The sequence below is a fragment of the Nyctibius grandis genome, chromosome 3 (genome assembly GCF_013368605.1).
Source record: "Nyctibius grandis isolate bNycGra1 chromosome 3, bNycGra1.pri, whole genome shotgun sequence".
In the NCBI taxonomy this organism is placed as follows: domain Eukaryota; kingdom Metazoa; phylum Chordata; class Aves; order Nyctibiiformes; family Nyctibiidae; genus Nyctibius; species Nyctibius grandis.
In genome coordinates, this window is record NC_090660.1 from 33,788,444 (window position 1) to 33,810,808 (window position 22,365).

The 22,365-nt window shown below is 41.2% G+C and overlaps 1 protein-coding gene across 5 annotated transcripts in view; it reads right to left on the reverse strand.

Moving 5' to 3' along the window:
• The window catches only part of COBL (cordon-bleu WH2 repeat protein), a 166,593-nt gene that overhangs the window by 143,418 nt on the left and 810 nt on the right, over positions 1-22,365 (reverse strand). The gene's annotated exons all lie outside the window — the stretch shown is intronic.

Here is a 22,365-nt window from a genome sequence, read left to right on the forward strand (position 1 = left end):
CACCAGTGGTTGAACTGAAGTCAATCAATCAGCATCATAATCATGATTTCTCATCATCTCTCCCTCTGATGCCAACTACTATCACAGAAAACTAACAGAATAGTCAACTTTGAACACGAGCTTCAAAGGAGAGGAAAAAGCCATGCACACTAATATGTTCTGCACTTAGGGATTCCCTAAAACAAACTGCTCTTTCCCACTCCATTGTTAGGTCTTGCATGTAACACAACTTTAAAAACTGCACTAGTAGAGAAGCTGAAAGATGGACTAAAATAAGGAAAGAGCTCTAACATCTGTCCAAGATTAGAAATAATGTTCTCACCAGCTACAGCAGTAGTGCAGATCAGTTTCTGATACACTCAAATGCAAAATTAATTTAGTCTGAGTCAGATCCGCAGCTTGAAAACTGAAGAACCCTGTTGGCATGTTGCAGTTTTAGTTCAAAAAGGCAGCAATTTTTTAATAGTAATAGCCAGACTTCTCTTAGCTATTGGATTGCAAGTTTACCAAGAAAGCACATAGCAGGTGAAGAACATGAAAGTCCCCAAGAACAACATATGCTAAAACAAGGATTCCCAGATCACAGTATGGATGAGCTATTACTGAGCGCCAAAAAGGAATCCCACTGAAGTACGTTTTTATTATATTTTATATCATTATAAATTTATTCTAGAAAAGCCACTGATATTCTGCTATAGGCAGAGCAACCTTGGTCCTATTAGTCTGATTTAATTCCTGGAAGTGAGCTCCACATTCCCTCCCATTACCAGTCTGGTCTCAGATTAAATACAGAACACTACCACTTTAGGAATGCTTCCGAAGTTTGTGTCTCTATATAAAGTTTATAGGCCCCAGCTGTCACAATCTCAAAGATAATCTGTACTACTTCTGTATTTTATGACCAAAATTTGACATTAAGAAAGGACAGTCAACTCAGTATCATACATTACTAAACAGCTGTCACACAAAACAAAACACATGTATTTTGTTTTCTCAAACTGAAGAAAACCATGCCTATAAAGTTAATGAAACGGTATTTGTTTATGTTGTCTCATAAGAAGATTTAACACCAAATAATAAAATGCCTAACTTTTCATAGCAGTGTCACCAAGAAATACTGGACAAAAATTATCCCCTCTGTTTCATGGTAGCGGATGGTCTCCAGTGCTAACTATCCGTGTGCTTTTACCTCTGGTCAAATTAAGACTGGCAAATGACACCTGTAAAGTCTCTGCTTTCAACTACCCTTTCCAGTCAAACGCAAACCCTGCGTACTTTGAGGATCTAAGACGTACAAAGCACGTGAGTTATTATTATAAGCAGCAGCTTGCTTTTAAATACCTCCCTTTGTGCCCTCAGCACTGTATTTCAGCATAAACCTACAAGCTGGCCTCTCTACCTACCTGCCTGCGAGGGTGACTCATACAATAAGCAGCATGAATCTGAAAGCTGAAAATCACAACTGAATTGTGGGTGAAAAAGCAGAAGGACAGGCTTCCTTACATGTTTCTTCAAATATAAAATCCAGACAATTATGTCACCTTTCTTTTATAAAATGACCCATATGAGGTCGTATATTTATGCCACTTTCTCTATAATAGTATTTTTATTTTCATGTGGATACAGTACACCATGTGATCTACCTGGGGAGAGTTTTGCCTGAAATCACTCCAAACAGCAGCTTAGTTCGAAGTGCTGAAGCATCAGCCTCCTTCATTCATCCTCCCAGGGCAATGAACGAGAAACCATTTCCTTAGTGGCACCAAAGCCCTGCTTTGTTTTTCTTGATCTTGGATTTATATTTGTAGCTGATCATGGATGAATCTTTGGTAGCTAAATCACAACAGCTCGTCTGTCTGCAGTCAGCAAGGATACGAAATGGAAATGACCGCCCCCCCCACCCCCCAAAAAAAAGAAAAAAGAAAGAAAAAAAAAGAAAAAAGGAATCCTCTCCCAGAGCCAAACCTCAGTTTACACAGCATGAAGCAATCTCTCCACAAGCTGGCTTCTCCTCTGGGCAGGTTTCATGGGATTGCGGTGCCACAGAAATGCACAGGATCTGCCTTGTTTATGCCCTGTTCCTTTCGATGCCTGCTCACACCCTCTGCTCTGAAGTGGGTTTATACGTGGCAACACCTGTGTTATCTTAGAAATGCTTTGGCCAAGAATAATCCTACACACCAGAGCAGACTCTTTTTACGCCTGTCTGCTAAGCACAGCGGGGCAGGTAACCCAGCCGAGTGGTCTGGAGTCGGCACCAATGGGTTGTCCTATAAAGCAATGGAGTCAGAGCAGTAACTTGTCAGGGTGTGATGTGCCAGAAACTCAGCTCAGCGAAAAAGCAGGATGGGGACTTCAGAGGTGTGGCCAGCAGGAGAAACATGAAGGACAAGGCAGACTTGAAAGGGTATGAAGTGTGTTGGGGGGAGCAGGGGAGGAGGAGAAATGCTTCATCATACTGGATCTGTTAGAACACGCAGTGAAAAGGGTACACCACTGAAACGCCTTTAAGGAGGGAACATCTGCAGAGGCTCCCATACCAATCAGAAGCTTACGACATCTTTTAATGAGCATTTCTTAATACCCTTCCTCCTCACCAAGGCCCATCAGGCCTCCTGGCTCTTTGTCCTATGCTGCGGAAACCCAAGCAGAACCCAAATAACTTAAAGAGGTCGCATAAAACCTCCATTTTTTTTTTACTCCAGTCTTCAACACCTCCATTCACACAAGTTAAAAAACCACAAGGATTTTGTCTGAATGATTAAACAGCATCTCCCAACAGCTGCATCTGTTGGAAAAATCCGCTCTGATTTCCAACAGCAAAACACCTCACCTTTGCTTATCTGTTACAGATGCCTAATGCATGGTCAGGGTCTAGGACAATACTATAATGAAAGGAATAAATAAAGGAAAAGACATGCAGTGTGAGAGACTGTTCCTCCTTTCTGATGACAGTGGCGCACTGAAATGAATTTGGCTCGTTACTGTTGTATTTTAATCGAGCCTTGCAGTCCCAAAACTGTGTAATAAAACTGCATCACCTGCACTGCAACCACAACAAGCAAGACGCAGGGCAGGAGCAGGAACGGGTTCTCTGTGCAGGACTTGGGTTCACGCAGTTAGGGCATCTGCTGTTGAGCCTGTGTTTGCAGAATTTACCTGTCCTAGTGACACGAACTGACTCCATTTCCAAATCTAGCCCTTGTGTAGCAATTTTAATTTGCAGAGAAGTTTTACAAAAATGTCTTAGGCCATACACCAAGGGAAAATATTTCCCACTGCAAGCTCAATGCAAAGGGTTTGTTGAAAAAAATGATTGGTATATACAATGTTTAGATGTACAAATAAAGCTTTCCAAGGGGCTGCTCTAACTTGTACCTGAGGTATTTTAGCTTCTACAGCAGCCCAAGAACTAGAATAAGGATAAAGGAGGCATCAAACCACACATTCACTATGATTTCTGTGCTGCTTCTCTCCCAAAAGATGCAGCACTGAAGCAGCCCTCGGGTCTTTACGTGAAACTCCACCGAGAGACTTTACTTCAATCAGCCACTTCCAAGGAGGAGTCTGTTTTAACCACAATTTCAAAGGATATAAAATTTGACATACACCTGGGTAAACAGTTTAATCCCAAATGCTGTTTAAGCTCATGCCTACGCGATCTTTAAAGGTCTGTTCTGCAGACTCCTTAACTGACCTCGCTGGCTCTTGTACACCACCCAAACTCAGGGCTGAAGACCAAAGCCTCAGACTGAAGAGCCAAACCTTCCAGACTAGCTCCCACAGTCCCCAAAGAGATGCTTAATTACGATAAATTATAAACATTTTCTCTGAATTAATAGTGCTTTTTTAAATGACTATATAATTTATATTAAAACGCTGTATTAAAGATTCACATCACTTAAAAAACAGTAACTACTGTCTCTCAAATCACCAATTTAGACTGAAATACTCCTGATTTACACCAATAAAAATGAAGAGACAGTGAAGCCTGCGGTTGGTTTCTTCCCTACACATGCAATGGACAGCACTCTACCGCAAAACTACATGGGTGTGATCCGGAGGTTTACAGATCACCCATGACGTTGATAGCACACATCATACATGAAATTAGGAAGCATTAGAAGATGACGCATGCTGGTACAAACAGGATGAAGTGAATTTGGCCAAATAGGAATTTTCTGATCCTGAATATCTAGTCCTGTTTATGAAGAAAACATAATTGTTCAAGAAGTGTTAAGGCACATTGGAGGCGTGCTGACTTCAGGAAAGTGCGCAGAATCAAATGAAATACTGTAATATAGACAGTCTCACGTGCAAAGACCATGCAGTGCATTCTCATATTTAGACCTGACATTAAACACTGGCAATGAAAAAAACAGTCACTACCCAAAAGCTTAAAAACTAACATGCCAGATACAAGACAGCAGATACTCACTGCTGCACCGATTCGTATTTGAATAATTACAGGATTTTATAGACAGTAATGCAAAGGCAGATTTTTGGTTTGGCTTAAAGCATGGAAGTGTACATATATACGAAAACTGCATGGAACTGCCATTTAGAAAAATACTGCAAGACGAAAGTATACAGAGCAAACTGGCTAACCTGTACAGCTGTACACAGAAACAGCCTGACTGCTCTCTGAGCGTTAGTGTCACCCTGAAGAATCTTCTTTGCTAGTGACAAAGGCTCACGGTAAACTGCTGTATGGGGGAGACGCTCACTTCTTTTAAAAAAGTATTACATGACATAAAACCAAACCAAAACAAACCCCTAACACCAAACTTGTAGCTGCTCTTGGCCTGGTGATCACAAACACTGCCTAACTCTCTTCCTTCTTCCCACCTACTTCACAACTGACAGCGGTCTCATCCAGCACATCAACTGTGCAGCAGAACATTTTGAATCCCCACTAGAATGGAGTGTACTGCTTGGAGGATTTACACCAAGTTACCCTGTTTTTTCCATTAATGCTAAATTACAGTCGTGTACAAAGATGCAATTCCTCGCCAAAAGGCAACCGAAGAATCACACTCCTTAATTTCCCTGTGAAAAAGCTACCAGAGAGTAACTTTTTCTTTCCCCTCCCAAAATAAAACCACCCCCATGCATGTACTTGGAACTGATTAACACTATAAGGTCTTCATACATATGCACTATTCTACCATAGACATTAACATGTTAATTAAAACTTGACAATGTTATGTGTGTATACACACACACACACAAAACCCAAGCAATATCTCCACCTTTTTCTGACCAGTTATATGAACTCAATATTTTTCCACACTTAGGCTTATATAAATAGCCACTACACAATCCAAAACTGGTTATGCTTTTTTTCTTCTTTGTCTTCTGTACTTCCACAGAAACCCACTGACTTAAGCTCGTTCCCTCTCTGTCACGCAGATGCTTAATTCTTCAGGGAAAAGGAGGGAAGATCTAGTTTAGTCGTCAAGCTGTTCAGCAGAAAAGGATTCTCAAATGAAAACAGTTGAAAGTTTGAAAGTTTGAAAGTTTTTGAAAGTTTGAAAGTTTGAAAGTTTGAAAGTTTGAAAGTTTGAAAGTTTGAAAGTTTGAAAGTTTGAAAGTTTGAAAGTTTGAAAGTTTGAAAGTTTGAAAGTTTCTTCTTCCTCTTCTCTCAAACAGGAAAGTCTTGAACTGGAGATCCAGCCTGTGTATCCCTCTCTGAAATAGCTGAGAGGCTTGTGACTAGACAGGGGCTACTGTCAGAATCATCTTTATGACCTGTGGAGCCTTTCCTGACATCTTAACTGAAAACTTCGCTGCCAGCCCCAAAGCCTTAACTTTCTCCTGACCTTCAGTCAGCTCCTGGCACTGGAATGGAAATACCAGAAGCAGACAGATGAACAGGATACAGCAACTTCACATGTTAAATCACTGCTATGTGGGTGTACAGACATGAGTTTGGAGAGGGTTCATTGCGGGGGGCAGGGGGGGGTTGGGTTTGGGTTTTGGTTTTTTTTTGTTTGTTTTTAAATCACAGCTGCTGTCTCAGAACACCATAAACTCACCTTGTTGAGTATAATCCTGCTGACAACTAGGCTATCACTAGTATAGTCACCCTAGTCAGCTGGAAGGCTTTTCTCCCCATCCACAAGAAAGCTTTTTTCCCTGATTAACAAAGAAATCACAAAAGCTTTTGGTGTACGCTAGGGACATCACATGCAGGTACCATTTTTCTATCTGTATCATTTTTGTACCTGTTTATATCAGAAAGTTGAATCATTTTCACCACATTGATAAGCTGAAAAAAAAAATACGTTCTTCAATGTGGGGAAATGGTGACTTGTAGATGCACACACTTACCTAATGATTGGCACAAGGAATAAAGAACTATATCAGTTTTCACCGTAAATTAAAGCCAGAGAGATACTCCTCATCATAGCTGAGTCCATAGTATTGCAGTAGGCAAAGGTGTGCTGTAGTTGGGGGTATTAAAGAGCAGCCTGCAGCGAGCTATACTCAACATTTGGATAGATTTCAACCACATATTAGCAAGAGACTTAGACAAATTAAAGTTTTGTCTCTCAAATAAATAGCACTTTTCTGACAGCTCTTTTATTTATTTTTTTTTCCCACTGATGTTTATTTATTTGGATTCTCCTGCTCGGCATACATCACCTATTAGTCATAATTATTCAGTCATGATTTAGGGTCTCATCCAGTCACGATCTGATCTATTTCTGACTGCAGTCAATGGTCGATACCTCTTAATGTTGAAGGTGGAAACAGAACATAACCCTGGGATTATTAATGATGCCCTTAGAATGTATTTGCTTTTCCACAGGTCTTTTAGTGGTTTTTACTTAACTCTGTAACTAAAATACTGCCAGCAATCTCCTTGCACTTGCAGTCATTTACCGATTTCATGCCTTAATAAAAAACGCCGCACAATAACAATTTATAAATGCAGCCTGTACGTTCAAAGAAAACAAGTTGCCAGTCGCTCCACAAATAAAAATCCTCCTGGCTCCACGGCTTTCCTTTGAGTCATGAGTAAAACTAGATGCTAGAAACTCTGAATAACCCACACACCCATGCTAACATGCGTCCAGAGAAGATCATTTCCCAGCAGACATTTGTGGACTCGTTACTAACGATCCAGCTGCTAATTTAGCATCTGCTCTTATTCTCGGGTTACCAGCAGGTCCCTCCCCACCCCACAACCCCGCTCTGAATGGGTCGTACTCACGCACGGCTTTGCTTCTTTAAAATACACTGGTATATTTAGCAACAGTAAGCGACTTTACACGATAAGGAGGGGGCATGGTTCAGATTAAGTAGGTAAATAAAACTCAATCAAATTAATCAAAAGCAGGCTTCACAAAACAAAAGGCTTTTTGATTTGATCATTTCAGGAAAGATTTGAGAGAAGCAAAAAAGCCCTGCACATTACAACTTAATCTAGGGAGGGGAAAAAGTATCATATTTTCCCCTCCCCTTTCCCTAGAAGGCAACCTGCTGCAGTTTATTTAAACCAGAATTTCTTCACTACGAAACCAAACCGTGAAAGACATATCATGCATTTTTGCTTTATAAAGTGAAAAATCTCATATTTTCACAAGCATATTTTTTTTCATAACTGGATTCAGACATTAAAACATTACTTTCAGCTTTGCTGGAAAACAAAACTGCCACCAGTAAAGTTCTGAACTTTCACTCAAGACTAAGTCAGTTTTGTAGATGAAAAAGTCCCTGCTCTTTGTATATTACATTTAATTTCACTACTAAAATTTAACTTCATGACTTACATAATGGTCTCATAAAGTTACACAATAGTCACTTGTTTTGATTAATAAGTTTTGAGACAGGGTGAAAAAAACCTAATGTACTGAAGTACTAAACCAATAAAACTCCATTTACTGAATATGTGCACACAAATTGAGCCACTTTGTGACAAAAACAATTTAGTGCAATGAAATATTAAATGCTATTTAAAAAGGAAAACATTTTTCACTGTAAAAAAATAAATGCATTATCACCTACTCAGTTCTCTCATTTAAGTGTTCACTGAAATACTGTTCTATTAAAATGCATTTATTTATGCAAACTGTAATATAGATGGCACATTATGAATTACAGACTGATTTAAGCACAGAGACATACTCAGACATAATAAATGAACTGATGCCAATATTTAGATCTGTAACTGGAGGTCATATGGCTTGTTATCAATTTTACGTAACTACAAAGGTGTGTATCAGAATACATTCATATTGTCTAAGCTTGAGAAGAGCTGGAATCAGACTAAGCGAGAAAAAATAATTATTCTATTCTTACCCAAATCCTACCTATAAGCCTAAATGTAAGGTTTTTAAGGGTTTCTTCTAACATGCTGGTTGTAAAATTTACAATAATGTAAAACTGTATGATTATTACTATACCTACACAAGTTAACTTGTTATTTCATGAATACATTTTTCTCCCCTTTTTTCTGCAGCACAGGAACCCATCATGAGGGAAGACAGCACAGAGAACTGAAAGGTGACAGAGAAAAAAAAAAAGACAAGTGGCTTGAGGAAAGTGATTTACATAGCTGTGCACCTCTAAACCTTTCCTTTATCATATGCCCAGCTGTGTCTTTACACGCACTCCCTGGATCTGCTGGGTTCAGGACTTTCTGGGCCAGTATCAGCAGTAAGGACACCATTAGAGGCATCAAAGCGCTGCTGAAGCCTACCTGGGGAGTCACAGCTCTGCCAAAGAGTTAGGGATTTGTGGATGAGACCTGGAAGGACCAAGGAGCACAAGACCGAGTGGAGTGAAGCCATGGCACAGCAAGCCATGGCACAGGCAGCTCCTTCCAACGCTTTTATAACACAGCCCCCGAGCAGCGATAACTTTACTCCAGATACAAACTCAAGTACGTGGTTCTCCTCTTCTGTCATGCCGTAAAATTAGAAACTTGCAAGAGAGAATTAAAAAAAAAAAAAAGGCCAGGAGGATAAACTTCACTACCAAGGGACAGTTTCATTTTTTCCAAGTGTTTTCTCCAAGTGAGCTCTATTTACTCTGAGCTCTCAGGGACATACATGTAATTTCAGATAATTTTAATAAAACCATGAAGACCCAAACTCCACCACCTGTGAAATCTGCAGGCACCATTGCCAAGCCACAGAAACACGCTGACCGTGTCTCAGAACCATGAGTGATACGAGCCAATACAGAATTTCAGGCAATTTTGAGTCTGCATCAGATGTCAACATGGCTGCACCCTACTGTGCAGCAATAAAAACAGATAGTCCTCATCTTCCACATGCATCTTGAGGAACACAAGCCACCTTCCAAATTTTGTTTCAACTCACAGTACCAACCCCCTAAATCAGGAAAGTTTCATTTGGGAACACTTAGTTTCGCCACGTACAGAAAATTTTATAATCTGTAACCGTGCATGGTCTGTCAGATCATTATCCTCATAAATCCATCTGCTACTTCAACATTTGCTCGATGGAAATAGATTGCAGAACAATTCTGGAAGGAATGGCACAGCTGTACAATGCAGCGGACATGCTGGCTCCAGAAGCAAGGTCCCATACAGTGGCATTTATTTTCAATATTACTCAACACACGTTGCCCAAAGCACAGCTTTTAATCTTCCATCTGCAACTCCATGTGAAATACAAACACATTAATTCAGAGATAGGCTGCAATTTTCAAAGAATCCTAAAATAGTCACACATTTGCTTTTAAATGCCGAAAGAGCCGATCAAACCAGTAGGATCAAAGAAAAATCTATTTCATTCTATGAGCAGTAAAACAGATCAGTGCCACGTGCTCATTCTCCCTTGTGCTACCCACTGGTACAAAGGCTTGCTACTGAGACTCTCTGCGTGCAAGGACTAAAGCTGTGCATGAAGAATCTATACCCTAAGCCTCCCTCGCACAGCTCCCAAGTAGTTGCACATGAACTACTCACCAACATCATGCAAAGCAGCTTCCAAAGCAGCTCCTGTGTGGACCTCTCTATGCCTATGTAATTTAATTATGAAGAATTGAGATATTTTCTGTGATAAGCACTATGGAACAAATCTCATGCACTTCAGAAGGCACAAACGGAACATGAAACCTCCAACTCACTCAGTTCCCCGGGTTTTATAAGAACGTTCATCTGGTTGCTAGAAGAAAAGACAATACTATTTTTACTCTCAACTGCATCACTATAGTACAATTGAATACCACTGAACTTACTGTTGTTCTTTCTATACACAGTGACGGTATCCTCGGCAAAAGGAAAAAGCAGCACAGAAAATTGAGAAAAGTCTCTCTAGGGAGTTTTACGGTTTTAACCTTAAATGATGCTTGGTGAAAGTAATTTAATGCAGGAAAACCCCTGTTGCTGATTTGGGGTTTTGTCTTCAAATAAACAATGCTTATGAAAGATTTATAAATATTTGAATACTGTTGCACAGGTATAGCCAGGTGCTAAACAGGGCATGAGGGGTTTCTTTGCAATCTGAGCTTCCACATTATGTTTTCCCAAGTAACTCTGTCTACATGTTCCTGGCCAAGCCAGGAAGGAAAATTCAGGCTCTGTGCTAGCGACATGTCTGCTCAGGGAAAAAAAAGCAACAGCACAGGCTAGATTATTTCTCCAAGATTAATCAAAAGGCTGAAATACAAAAGATAACCTATAAAAGAGAAGCAAGAGAAGGTATTTCCCCTTTTCAACTATTTGGGTCATTCACACGAAGGGTTGATCTGTAGCAGAGGCTGATATGCACGTCCTCTCTAACGATGGCAGAACAGAGCTCTGCCCCCAGTCATCCTACGTGGCCTCCTATTCAAATTTGGCACCTAAACTTTGCACACAGAGACTGCTTACGTGAAGACAGCTTAATATTTTATATATACAGCACAGAGTTGTTTGTCCTGTAACAATACAGGCAAGTGGGAATTTACATTAAAAAATAATGACTGAAAACTGTTCATACACACAGCACTTTTTTAAAAAGGTTAATCCCATCCCCCCCCAAAAAAAAAAATCAGCATTGCCAGTTTCTTTCCAGGTAAATTTAAGCTAAATTGTAAAATATGAAGTGGTTTAAGACCTTTTTTCCCCTGATCACTTCAATACTAAACTGAATTTTAAAATCCGAAATTATTCTCAGGTGGCAAATTAGTATATAAATAATTGGCAATGCACCGCAAGCCGTATTTCTTTCCAAGTAACTCCTTATGAAAATGAAGCAGCACGGGGAATTTACGGTGCTTTTCATGGCAAGAAACCCATGGTATCTGTATAAACAGGTTTTATACTTCAGGCAGTTTTATATTTGTAAAATATTTTCCAGTAGACCTGGATCTCGTTTTTAATAGGAAAAGGTATGGTATTTAACCACTTGAATGAAAAGAGATTTCATTCCAAAATAACTATGGCTAATTTTAGAATACACAATAATAAACAATAAACAATTATATAGATGAGCAGTATTCTTAAATAAGGCTGGCGTAATGGCATGACAAGTTGTGGGCTTTTCAAAAAAATATTACCACTATCTGGTCTTGCAAAAAGAACAAGTGAAAACAGTGACCTCCTTATCCTTAACCAGTATGAACAATACATTGTTAGCATCCAAGAGGTCTTTAGCTGTAAAATACTGGTGGAAAGATGGCACTTTGATGTTTACCATCATGTAAATAAAGAACAGCAACCACAGGTGGAGAATATAGGGGAACAGAGGCACTGAACTCACCTGTCTTTACCTAAACACGCAAACCCACCCCCTCCCCTTTTATAATACGATACTCAATTTTTGTTACTTCAACATAAAATATAAACCAGAACCCCAGTAAAGAGACAAAAGCAGTGTGCACCCACTGCAAAGCCCATGCTGGTCCCTCTCCCACCTGTTCAATGCAGGAGCAGACCCAGAGATCCCAGCTGGGGGATTGCTGGATTCCAGCAGCTTGGGATTTGCACACCTCAGTCCAGCAAGTGAAGCAGAGAAAAACCAAACTCCTCTGGCCCTTCAACTCTAATGCTGAATATTAAGGCAATGGCAGTGTAGCCAGGCCTGCTCTCCTCCATGCTAAACAGGTCATATAAATTCAATCTGCTTCAGAGCAGCTGACCGAAGCCCCATTTCCAATATCGCATTAAACAATTAACCACTGCTTTTGTGGCTCTTCATTCGCTGGCAAGTGCAAGCAGACTCTCCCTCTCTGTCCCAACAGAGTCCAATAAACCACAGGAACAGACAGACTCTGAGTCTGCCTGGCCCCTACTGATCATTTTGTACAATACTACACTAACAGCCTCAAAAAAACAAACAAACAAACAAAAAAAAATAAACCAAAAAAAAAAAAAGAAAAAAAAAAAGGAGGATGCTTCCAAGAAAAAACTAAACCCCTGGTTTGCCTTATATGAGGCTGGAGGAAAATAAAACTTAAAAAAAAAAAAAATGGAAAGAAACAACACAGCTAAGCCAGGAGAGGGAAGACCCTGTATTTTGATCCTGGCATCAAGTGCTAAAACCCACTGAGACACTGTTAATTAACTGCAAAATAGAACTACTAAAAGCAAAGAAATAAAACAACAGCTTGCATCCACTGATATCAAATTATTTCCAAAATTCACAATTTGTCTTCTTCAGAAAGAAGAATGATTATACTTTTGGTGAAGAAATGTTCTTTAGAAGAGTAACGTCTTCTGATACCTGTGAGGTTGAAAACTGGGTAAAATACTAGTTGCAGAATAACTAACTGCTCTTTCAGGAAGGTATTCTCTTGTTTCTTACAAATCCATGCAAGAGTTTGAAGGGGAATTTAAATAACTGTATTTGCTTAGAAGTTAGGAAGAAAAGCAACTTCACTCATCATGAAATAGTTTAACCATCAACATACAGTTCTAGGACTGTGCTTCGGTTGTCTCTTTCTAGATAGTTTTATGAAGTTGGTACAATCTACAAGACTTGAAATGCAGGGACAAAATAAGCCAATTAAATGTATTACTTAAAACTGCAGTACAACTTTTTATCCTCCTCCTAAACACAGTAATTCAGAAAATCCACAAATCTCTGAATTTAAGATAAAATACTGTTCCATAGTTACCCATGTAAAAGGTTGTCTTTTTTTCTTTCTTTTTTATTTTTAAGTTTGATCCTGGACTCTCCATCCATCACACACGGATACATCTGTGTTTGTCTCACAATGGAAAAGTTAGGTTTGATAAGAAGAAAGTAATTCTGCATTAACAGACTTGATCTGAAGATAGCAATCCTCGATTTACTAATGTAAGCATGGGAGCAAAAAAAATCTGCTGGTTTATAAAAGCCCTTATGGAGTCTGAGGATGATGTCCGGGCACACTCTGGTTTCTCCCCAGCATCCCCATGCCAGGCTGACCTTAGGCAAATCCACTATGACACACAGCCCAGTGCTGGAGGATCTGCAGCTTCCCTGGGTATAGGAAGGGTTCGGGACTTACTGAGGGCAGAAACTGGTCCCAGTTTGTCCCCCTCTGGACAAGGCACGACCCAAGGAATGAAGCTGCACAACCAACCTTAAGGAGTCATTAAAAAAAGACGGTAAAAAGACTGTAGTCTCAAAAAGCATCAGTTTATGCACATCTGATCTCGTAACATTATTTTAGCATGCGATGCTGCTCTGTGTTGCTATGAGATGACCAAGTGACTCTTCCGTTCAGCACAGAGAAGCAGAGGTAATTAAAAGCAAGCAAAATAAATAATTGTGTTAATTACAACACTGGCAGTTAGTAACATGATCTGACCTATCTGTAGCTGTATTTAATGAACTGGCAGGTCAGTCTTAGGAGCACCTGAAGGGGTCACAGTACCAAGATTTTAATCACAGCAGAAGTCAAAGGCTGGTCTCCCTCCCAATGAGAAAGCCCTGTCCTAGCAGGGACTGATCAGAGCATTTGTCAGAGCAACTACAAGCAACACCAGGAGCCCCGTTAGAGCAGAGAAAGCTGTGCTGACACTGAAACACAAGCTGTACCCCCAGAGAACCCTGGAGTAATTTACTTGGTACCCATGAAAGTGTAGGCTTGGTACCAAGTACTATGAGAAGTTACTGAAAACAAAAAAGAAAAGGGGAAAAAAAAAAGAAGCAATCTGGACTCCCACCAAGATATTCCCTCATCAACACCCAGAACCATTGCTGTGCCGTTCAGAAATTAAGCACTGCCACAGGAGGCGAGATCGAAGAAAAGCACAGAAATGTTTTTTTCTTCCAATTTGGCTGAAACTATTTATTGATTTTGGAGACTCCCCTTGTGGCCCCCTCAGACAAAAACAGAAGAGAAAAGACATGTCCCATACACAGTGAAATCAGACATGCTGTCCTTGATGCATTTACCTAGGTGGTTATTTTTGCTGCATATGCAAGATACTCACCTCAAACAAAAAAGAAAAATGCAGAAAGAAAAGCCATCTAAGCACAGCATTAAGAACAAAAATGAAATAACCTGCTTTATTATAAAATAACTTGGACCTTTTCTTATCTTTTTGGAACCTGCTAAAGCAGGAAAAAAAATAATGCTTATTATACCCCAAAATAATAAGCAACACAGAAAATACACAACAGAAATAAAAGATAGATTTGTATTTTAAAAGGTCTTGAACAGAATTCACTACTTTATTTTCTCTTACACTCGAAACCCGCTGCCACAGCTCCCATCAGACCTCTGGGGCAAGCACAGGAGAATGCCTACTGCGGGGTGTGTGGGGTGGGAAGGAAGAGACAAGCTTTTAAAACAAGTCATCTAGATAATCTAAAACAGAGCTCTTTGCAGCTTTCCTCTTGTGTCCCTGGAGAAGTCAGAGCCGATTCTGCACCTGGTGGATCTTACACACACTGCAGCACAAGGAGCTTCGTGCAGTCTTGGAGGACAAACTCCTCCTCACGTCATCAACACACCATCTCCTGACACCATATAACACAAGTACCACGGAGAAACCCAGCAGTTTCACCCAAAAAAAACCCAAACTGCCTTTTCAGAGGAAAGGGGACCAGCAGACTAACAGGAATGACCATCAGACCTGGGAGACAGTGGCAATGATCATCAACGGTGCTCAGGCCCTTGAATTTTGTTGTTCACTAGTCTATCTAAACCATCAAAAAATTATTAACAAAAAAGCAGTAAAGAGGTTTTATATAGTCTTCCTATGAATAGTAGCACATATGTTTATTAAACAATGTTTGAAAATTCAGAAAGCATCTCATCAACCATCATTGTTACCCATTTTAAATCTATATGTATTTGCATGGTCTTCAAAAAAGAAGGAAAAAAAAAGTCATTAATTCTCAATTACCAAAAACCAACAGAGCTCTACCCTTCTGGCTCAACTTCGCAATGAAACATCAGTAACAGTCTACCGGATCAGCATGCATTAATATAAATAAAACTCAACACACAGTGAAGGAAAACAGGTATGACAAACAGAGAATCGTACTTCTCGTTAGTCACCCTTGCTGAAAACATAAAGTGACACTTATCTGATTAAATACTTCTGGATTGGTACTTGCTGTTGAACCTTACAATATGGCTATATTTAGAACACTGATAACATAAAATGTAATTTTTTTCCTCAAGCTCCATGCCAGTGGTATGACTTTGCGTTTTATCTGTTTATTTTATTAAGTAAAGGAAGTTTTCACTGTCAGCACCACAAAACCAGCATGGCTCAAAAAGACCATATTCTCTTCTAGCCTTTGGGTCACTGCTAGAGCTTGCTATGGAAACATCGACTGCAACACAGCAGCTTCAGGAATAGTGAGGCTTGCACTTATTTGGCTTCTTGCTCCAAGAAAATGGGAGGACTCCAGGCTGCTGGGTGGTCCTGGCAATTCGGTGTAGTAAAAGCTATCGCAGGTTTAATCCTTAATCCTTCCTGAGCCAAGCAGGTGCTTGAATGTGGGTTTTCTGTAAGCGAGCTCCGTAATTACCTGGCTGCTTATGACTTACATGAGCGACTCTCCATCACACCTTCCTGACCCGTTCCTCTTTGCACATGGCACAGTAACACGGAGAGCGAGAGGCAGAGCAACTCACAGACCAACCTTATAACTTATGCACAGGTCAATCACCTTTAATAAAAATAAGACACTGCAGTACGCAGAACCGGACCCAAAAACTTGCACTTCTGCAAGTACCTCGGGCCCAGCCTACACCAAGTTCTCACTTAATTTGCACCTTTCCTACCTGCTTTAATGATACTCACCACCTTAAAAAAAAAAAAAGTATACCAGTGTTGTATCATTTTTTGACTACCAGAGGAAGCTTTGTAACTCACATTTCATCACTGAAACTGTCAGAGGAGACTGCCAACTCTCATCCATACAACAGATCGCAAGGAACACATAAAGCACAGCTTAGCACGCAAATATCAGGTTGGATTTACAGGGTCAGCAGTAAGAAATTAAATTTTTTGTCCCACAGACACTCTCAATCTGGAAGCTATAGTCACAACAAAGGAACATATACAGAAAAAACATTCTCAATCCATTTTCTTTCTCATTTCTCTGATTACGACTACTCTGCACAAATGCACAGCATCTTAGGCAGCTCGTTAGCTGGGGGATTAATAAAACTGAAAAGACGACGTTTCTGGTGCGAGGGGACTAAAGCAGGAGCGAGGTGCTGTGTGTCAGGGCCATCGCGGTGCGGCCGTGCCACGCAATCTTTGTGACTCACTCCATGGCATGGGTTAAGTCCCTGGCTCATCGCTGACACTCTCATGCTGAAACTATGACAACAATATACTATTCCCAGCATCACTTATTTAATGATAAGCAGCCTGGCTCGCTGGGCAACTAACAGCTCTGGAAACATTCTATACATTAAGAGGCTTAATACGTTAATAAGGGTTGTAATTTCCATTAACTGGAAATCCTCCTTTTAGAAGATCCTTAAATCACAATTTTAGCTGGAAACACAGATTTTAAGTCTTTTCCCATTCCCAAATTCTAATGCAGGAGCTGGCTTAAGCCAATGCAGAAAAATAAATTTCTAAAGACCCCTCAATCTCTCAGAACCATTAAAGTGTGAAAGCTGTCAATTTTCATGGAAATCGCAATGCCAGGGCAACACAAAAAGCTGCAGTATACAAAACACAGTCGTTGCCAGAAAATCAAGTGTTTGCTGATGCTAACAGAGTAGTAACTAAAGGCCAGACACAGGGGAATACTTGTTAAGGCACTGAATTGCTATTTAGGAGAAGGGAGTTACTTCCCTAACTCTGCCACAGGCCTCCGGGCTGCTTTCGGAGCAGGTCACGTAAATGTGTTCACATTTTTGCCTATATAAATAAAATGAAGTCTGCTACGTGTATTTCTTACATACCCAAAATAATAAGAAGCCTTCATAAATGCTTGTAAGATAATTCAAATCTCTGACAATAGGAGTCTTAAAAAATATTTACACCACCACAGATGTTTAAGAATACGTACATGTATTCAAGAAAACTCTCATTCCTTTGAAGGCAAAAAAAAAATGCTTCATTCTGGCCATAATCATGGTTGTACTGTGATCTGAATTACTCAGCAAAAAAGCAATATACCACTTCTCTAGCAAGATTAACTACACACAAAGTAGCCCTGTATTTACTGAATGGACTTCAAAATAAATATTTAAGAAGCTGTTTTTCCTTAATGGTCGGCATCATCTAAAAGTGCACCCATGAGAGTGCTCTAAATTGTAATTAAGCCCCCCTCTCCCTGCCTCTATCTAGTGCAGCATCCTGGAAATTCACTGTAACTGGTGCAGCTTGCCCAGATGGGGCGGTAAGTGAAATTTGTCCCATCAAAACATAGTGCTACCTCCTGCGGAGCAGTAAAGTGCTTTCATAAAGACAAGCAATCTGACTAAGATGTAAACTTACAGGAGCAAAACCTGCAGAAAAAAATGAAGCTGGAATTACAAGGGAAAGAAACGAAGAACAAACGAGACAGGTGACAGTAGGAACGAGAAGGCTCAATTTCATCTACCAATGGCAGGAGAGGAATAAAAGAGCAAGACGAAAAAATACAAAAGGTATCCATGGGAAAGAAAATAATGAGAGACAATTGGGAGACTGGGAGAGTGAAAACAAATCCTGAATATTCTAGACAGCCCAGAAATGGAAGAGACTTTAAAAAGCCCTCTATCTCATCCTTCTACTCTGGTACAAGACTAAGAGATTTCTGAAAGAAAGGAAAGAGAAAAAAGAAGGGAAAAGTAAGATAGGAGAAATGGGAAACTGGAAGTCAGAAAGAACAGCTGTCAGGACTGGATTGCATGGCGTTTATCTCACCATTTAGCTTATTCTTACAATTAGCTTGCTTATCTTCAGCAATCCTGAGATATTAGTCATGACTGAAAATACAAATGTCTTCCAGTATATCGGGTCAACAGTTATAGAGGTGGAAAACACAGTAGAAATTGCCTTGCTTCATTTTATGCAGTAGCAAGCACAATTCTTCTGTCACCGTTACCCGAGCTTTATTTAATGTGATATCTCCACTGACACAAAAAGGAATACTTTGGACCCAAACTACTTGTGAGAGGAGGATAGGGCTAATGCTGCCTGTGGTGCCAGAAAAACGTATTACAGAGAAGCTCCTTGTCTCAGGTGCGCACATAAGAAGCGCCACCTGAATTCTGCAGGAACGGTGCATGTACAAATGGGTACACAACATGAAGGATAACGCTAAAAGCACAAGTCTCAGTCTTCCAACTGGCCAAGACAGCAAACTTCAAAGCAGGTACCACGCTCCTACTCCACATTTCTAACTGCAGTCATCGCCCTTTGCCATCCAGTACTCTGCATGTTAACATTGAAATCTCATATAAATACAAAGCAGGGGAAACATATGCAAATTGCCCAGTTTTCCAATTTTGATAAAGATTAATTACATGGTTGTTTCTGTATACCCTAAATCTTGTACCATCTGAAGGTGAGATAGAGTAGGGCAGAAGTAGTGCTATGCGGACGTTCACGCAGATGTTCTGCAGACAACAGTTCCCTCCAGGCTTTTCAAGACAAGGTTTACAAATAATACACTAAACATAAGCATCATAAAGATTTTTCTTTTCTTTAAAGCTGGATGTGCAGTTTCACAAAGTAACCCACTTAAGTAGGCATAAAATAGTAGGAAGAGGTTTCAACAAGTTGAGATGCGCAACTTGCTCTGTACCTGGGGGGTTGGTTTCCTGCACTAGAGCATTACCGACGTTTTGCAGCCTTCATCTGACTTCCAGGGTCACTTCAATACAGCAGATAAGTCCCCCCAAAGTAGGTGTGCTAGCGTGTGCCTGGATTTGTTCGTACTATAAGGCCCTGTGAGATACGGAAGGAAGCTCGGGCACAGAAAATAAAGGTCCTACTTAAAGAAAGTACTCGCACATCTTGTTTAACATAGAGGCTTTCCCCACATTTGCCAAAAACTCCAGAGGAAGCTTTTCTGTGCTGAGACGTAAAGGCATGGAGAAAGACCCACGAACCGCTGGAAAGAGACGCTTTCAGTGACAGCGGAAGATGCTCTGCACTTTGCGAGGCTCCTAACAGAGCAGAACAGAACTGTTCCTGTAAGTCCTCATTTTAGGCGCGAGCCCACTACGCCACTTACAACCAATGTATGTCAATTATTGCACATTATGGTCAAAGAAGTCACCAATCAGATGTTTGAGACACCCAGGCAGAGGCCTAGCTCTGCTCTCCCTAATGAAGTAAGGGCAGATGCAGACAACAAGGCAGTAGGATTTAAACAAGTGTATTTCTCTCTTATAGCACCTTTTGTGTGATCACAGAAGAATAAATCCTAATTTCTGCTGCTGCTACTGATTGTCTTAAATTCACCTTCATGAGCTAAAATAAATGTTAATTAAATAAAGCATTGTGGACTGGGTAAAGCTTTACAAAACTCATGCCTAGCAATTAGTAATAATAAAATTCTCAGTGCTGACATCTACTTGAAACTGAGAAATGGGAAGAACTCTGCTACACCAACACAAACTGCATTTTTCCGTTGCCATTTAGAACAAAAAAAACCCCAAACATAACAGTTACCCTACTTTTAAATGTGCAATTCTCAAGCAGCTGTGCCATGAAAACACACGTAGGCAATTTATCTGTGGAAAGCACAGCGCAGAGCTGCTCTACCCTGCACATTGAATTTGTTCACTGCTTAACAAGGGAAACTTGTAACATTGCTGTTAATCATTTACATGGAGACAAAATAGCTTTGCCTAAATTTTGTTAAAAATTGTGGAGTTGGGGTCATTTTAACCTCTTGCTTTCATAATTGCAAGCTAACCCAATCAATAAGCTGGAAACGCATACAGCATTTCTTCTGCCATGAAAGGAAAGTATTTCTGCCACAGTGGCCTTAGCAGCCAGCGTTCCCAAGGCACGCTCCATAGATGCAGCTCACGTCTGGATTCGTACGGGAGCCAAGAAGGGCAGACGAAGCTGTCCTCTTGCCGCACATTCCTGGCCCTTGTGGATTTCCTCATTTGACTGAGTAAAACCTGATTAGGGACCAAACATCCACCAGGTTTCCAGTATGGATGTTAGCAACTCAGGGAATTATGAACCGTTGAGTGAAGCCCACTGCTAACAGCATGGACACATCCAGGCTGGGAACTTCCGACTTGCAAGAAAAGGCCACAAGCAGTATTTCAAGGCTGAAATCAGCTCAGATAAAACAGACAGGCAGTCCCCGTCGGGGCACACGACAGCGCTGCCATCAGCTTCCGCAGCAGTGGATTAGCACCCACACGCTTTGCTATACAATATCGCAAGCGCATCTTCACCTTACGACTGGATTCGCCTCCTTGAGCCGTGTCAGGAGCAATCCAACTGAAGTTAATGCAGTTACTGTAATTTCTGTTCATACACGTGGTACCTGAGTCTGGCCGCAGACAGGTTTACACACATGAAACTGGCTACATAGGATTCAGGACGTTTGTTCAGAAATGCCCTCAGACTCCAGTGCTCATCTCCAGGATGCACTAACGACATGCTTTCTTATTGAAAATTCAAACTCTTTAGTGAATCTTTGGATACTGAGCAATCAAGAAAAAATTCTAATCATCGCTACATCTGAGAAATGCTAGTTACTCTTCAAAGCACACATGCAACTGGCATCTTGGATCTCCTCTTTATCAGGATTTCAGAAAGCAGCTATACTATTACATAAACTAAACACAGAGAGGGGACGCACATTGTACCTACTGCTTTTCATAAAAGGTTAGCTTAAAAGGTCATGATCAAACAGGCTCATTTTTAACAGGAATTACACTTTTTATTTACAAAAAGAGCAGCAAGCTGTGTCATGCTCTGCAAGTCAAAGAAACATTGCACACATATGGTTTCCTTACTACAGCACTAGCAACGGCATCGTTTCTCCACCCATCGCTCCCTGTTCTGCCTTCTGAGTTAGGCACTACAAGACTTATCAAACACAGAAACTCGCGATATTAAACCTAACAAAACTACTGTAGCCCACTAGCATGTACTTTAAAGCTGTTTTCTACTTAGTTGAAAATGAATTTATGACATAAACATTAGAACTAAAAAAAAGCTGCTGAAGCAATCACAGTCTTTTTCAGTCCGTGCAGACAGTGTGAAGTAGAGCAGTAAATCGCAGCAAGCAGACAGCACAGCTCTTAAAACTTGCCCAGCTTCTACTCTGACAAAAGAGATCACTTAGGACTTCATCTCGCTGCTGCTCTCGCCATTTAATTAACGGACTAATAAATTCACCGCTGGCATATTCTGTATTTGTTTCTTCTCTTGAAAAACCCCAAACCCACCTGCGGTTTACACTAGGGCTGATTACTGTTTGGCATTACTACTGCGAGAGCGGTGCCTGTCACCAAAGGCAGGAGGCACTTGGAGCAGTGGCCGGCAGCTGCCCGGGGCCCGCCCGGCACCGCGGTCACCCACCAACCTCTGCCGATTTTCGGCATTTTTAGTTCGAGGTCGGCGGCGTTTCTCCTCCCTCTGCCGCGGCTCTGCGGTAGCGCTGAGGGACCCACGGCTGGGACGGTTGAATAAACCTTTCAAAGGCTTTCGGCAGCTGCGTACTGGCACACAGGCAGACGGGCACAGCAGCGAGAACCGCCGCCTGCGGCCGCGGGCTTCCCGGACCCGGCCGCCGGCCGGACCCGCCCCGAGACCCGCAGCGCCCCGGCTCCCCCGACCGCGGCGGCCCGGGATGGGAGCTGCAAGTGACGGCTTCCTGCCGCCCCGCCGGGCCGCAGCGCTCCTGGCCAGCCCAAAAAAGCCCCCTGGAAGAAATGAACCCCAAAACCAAACCCCGCTCTCCAACCTCTCCGGTCTTGCAGACGGCGGGGCAGGGAGGGCAGCAGGGTCGGGGCGCCCCTTCCGAAGGG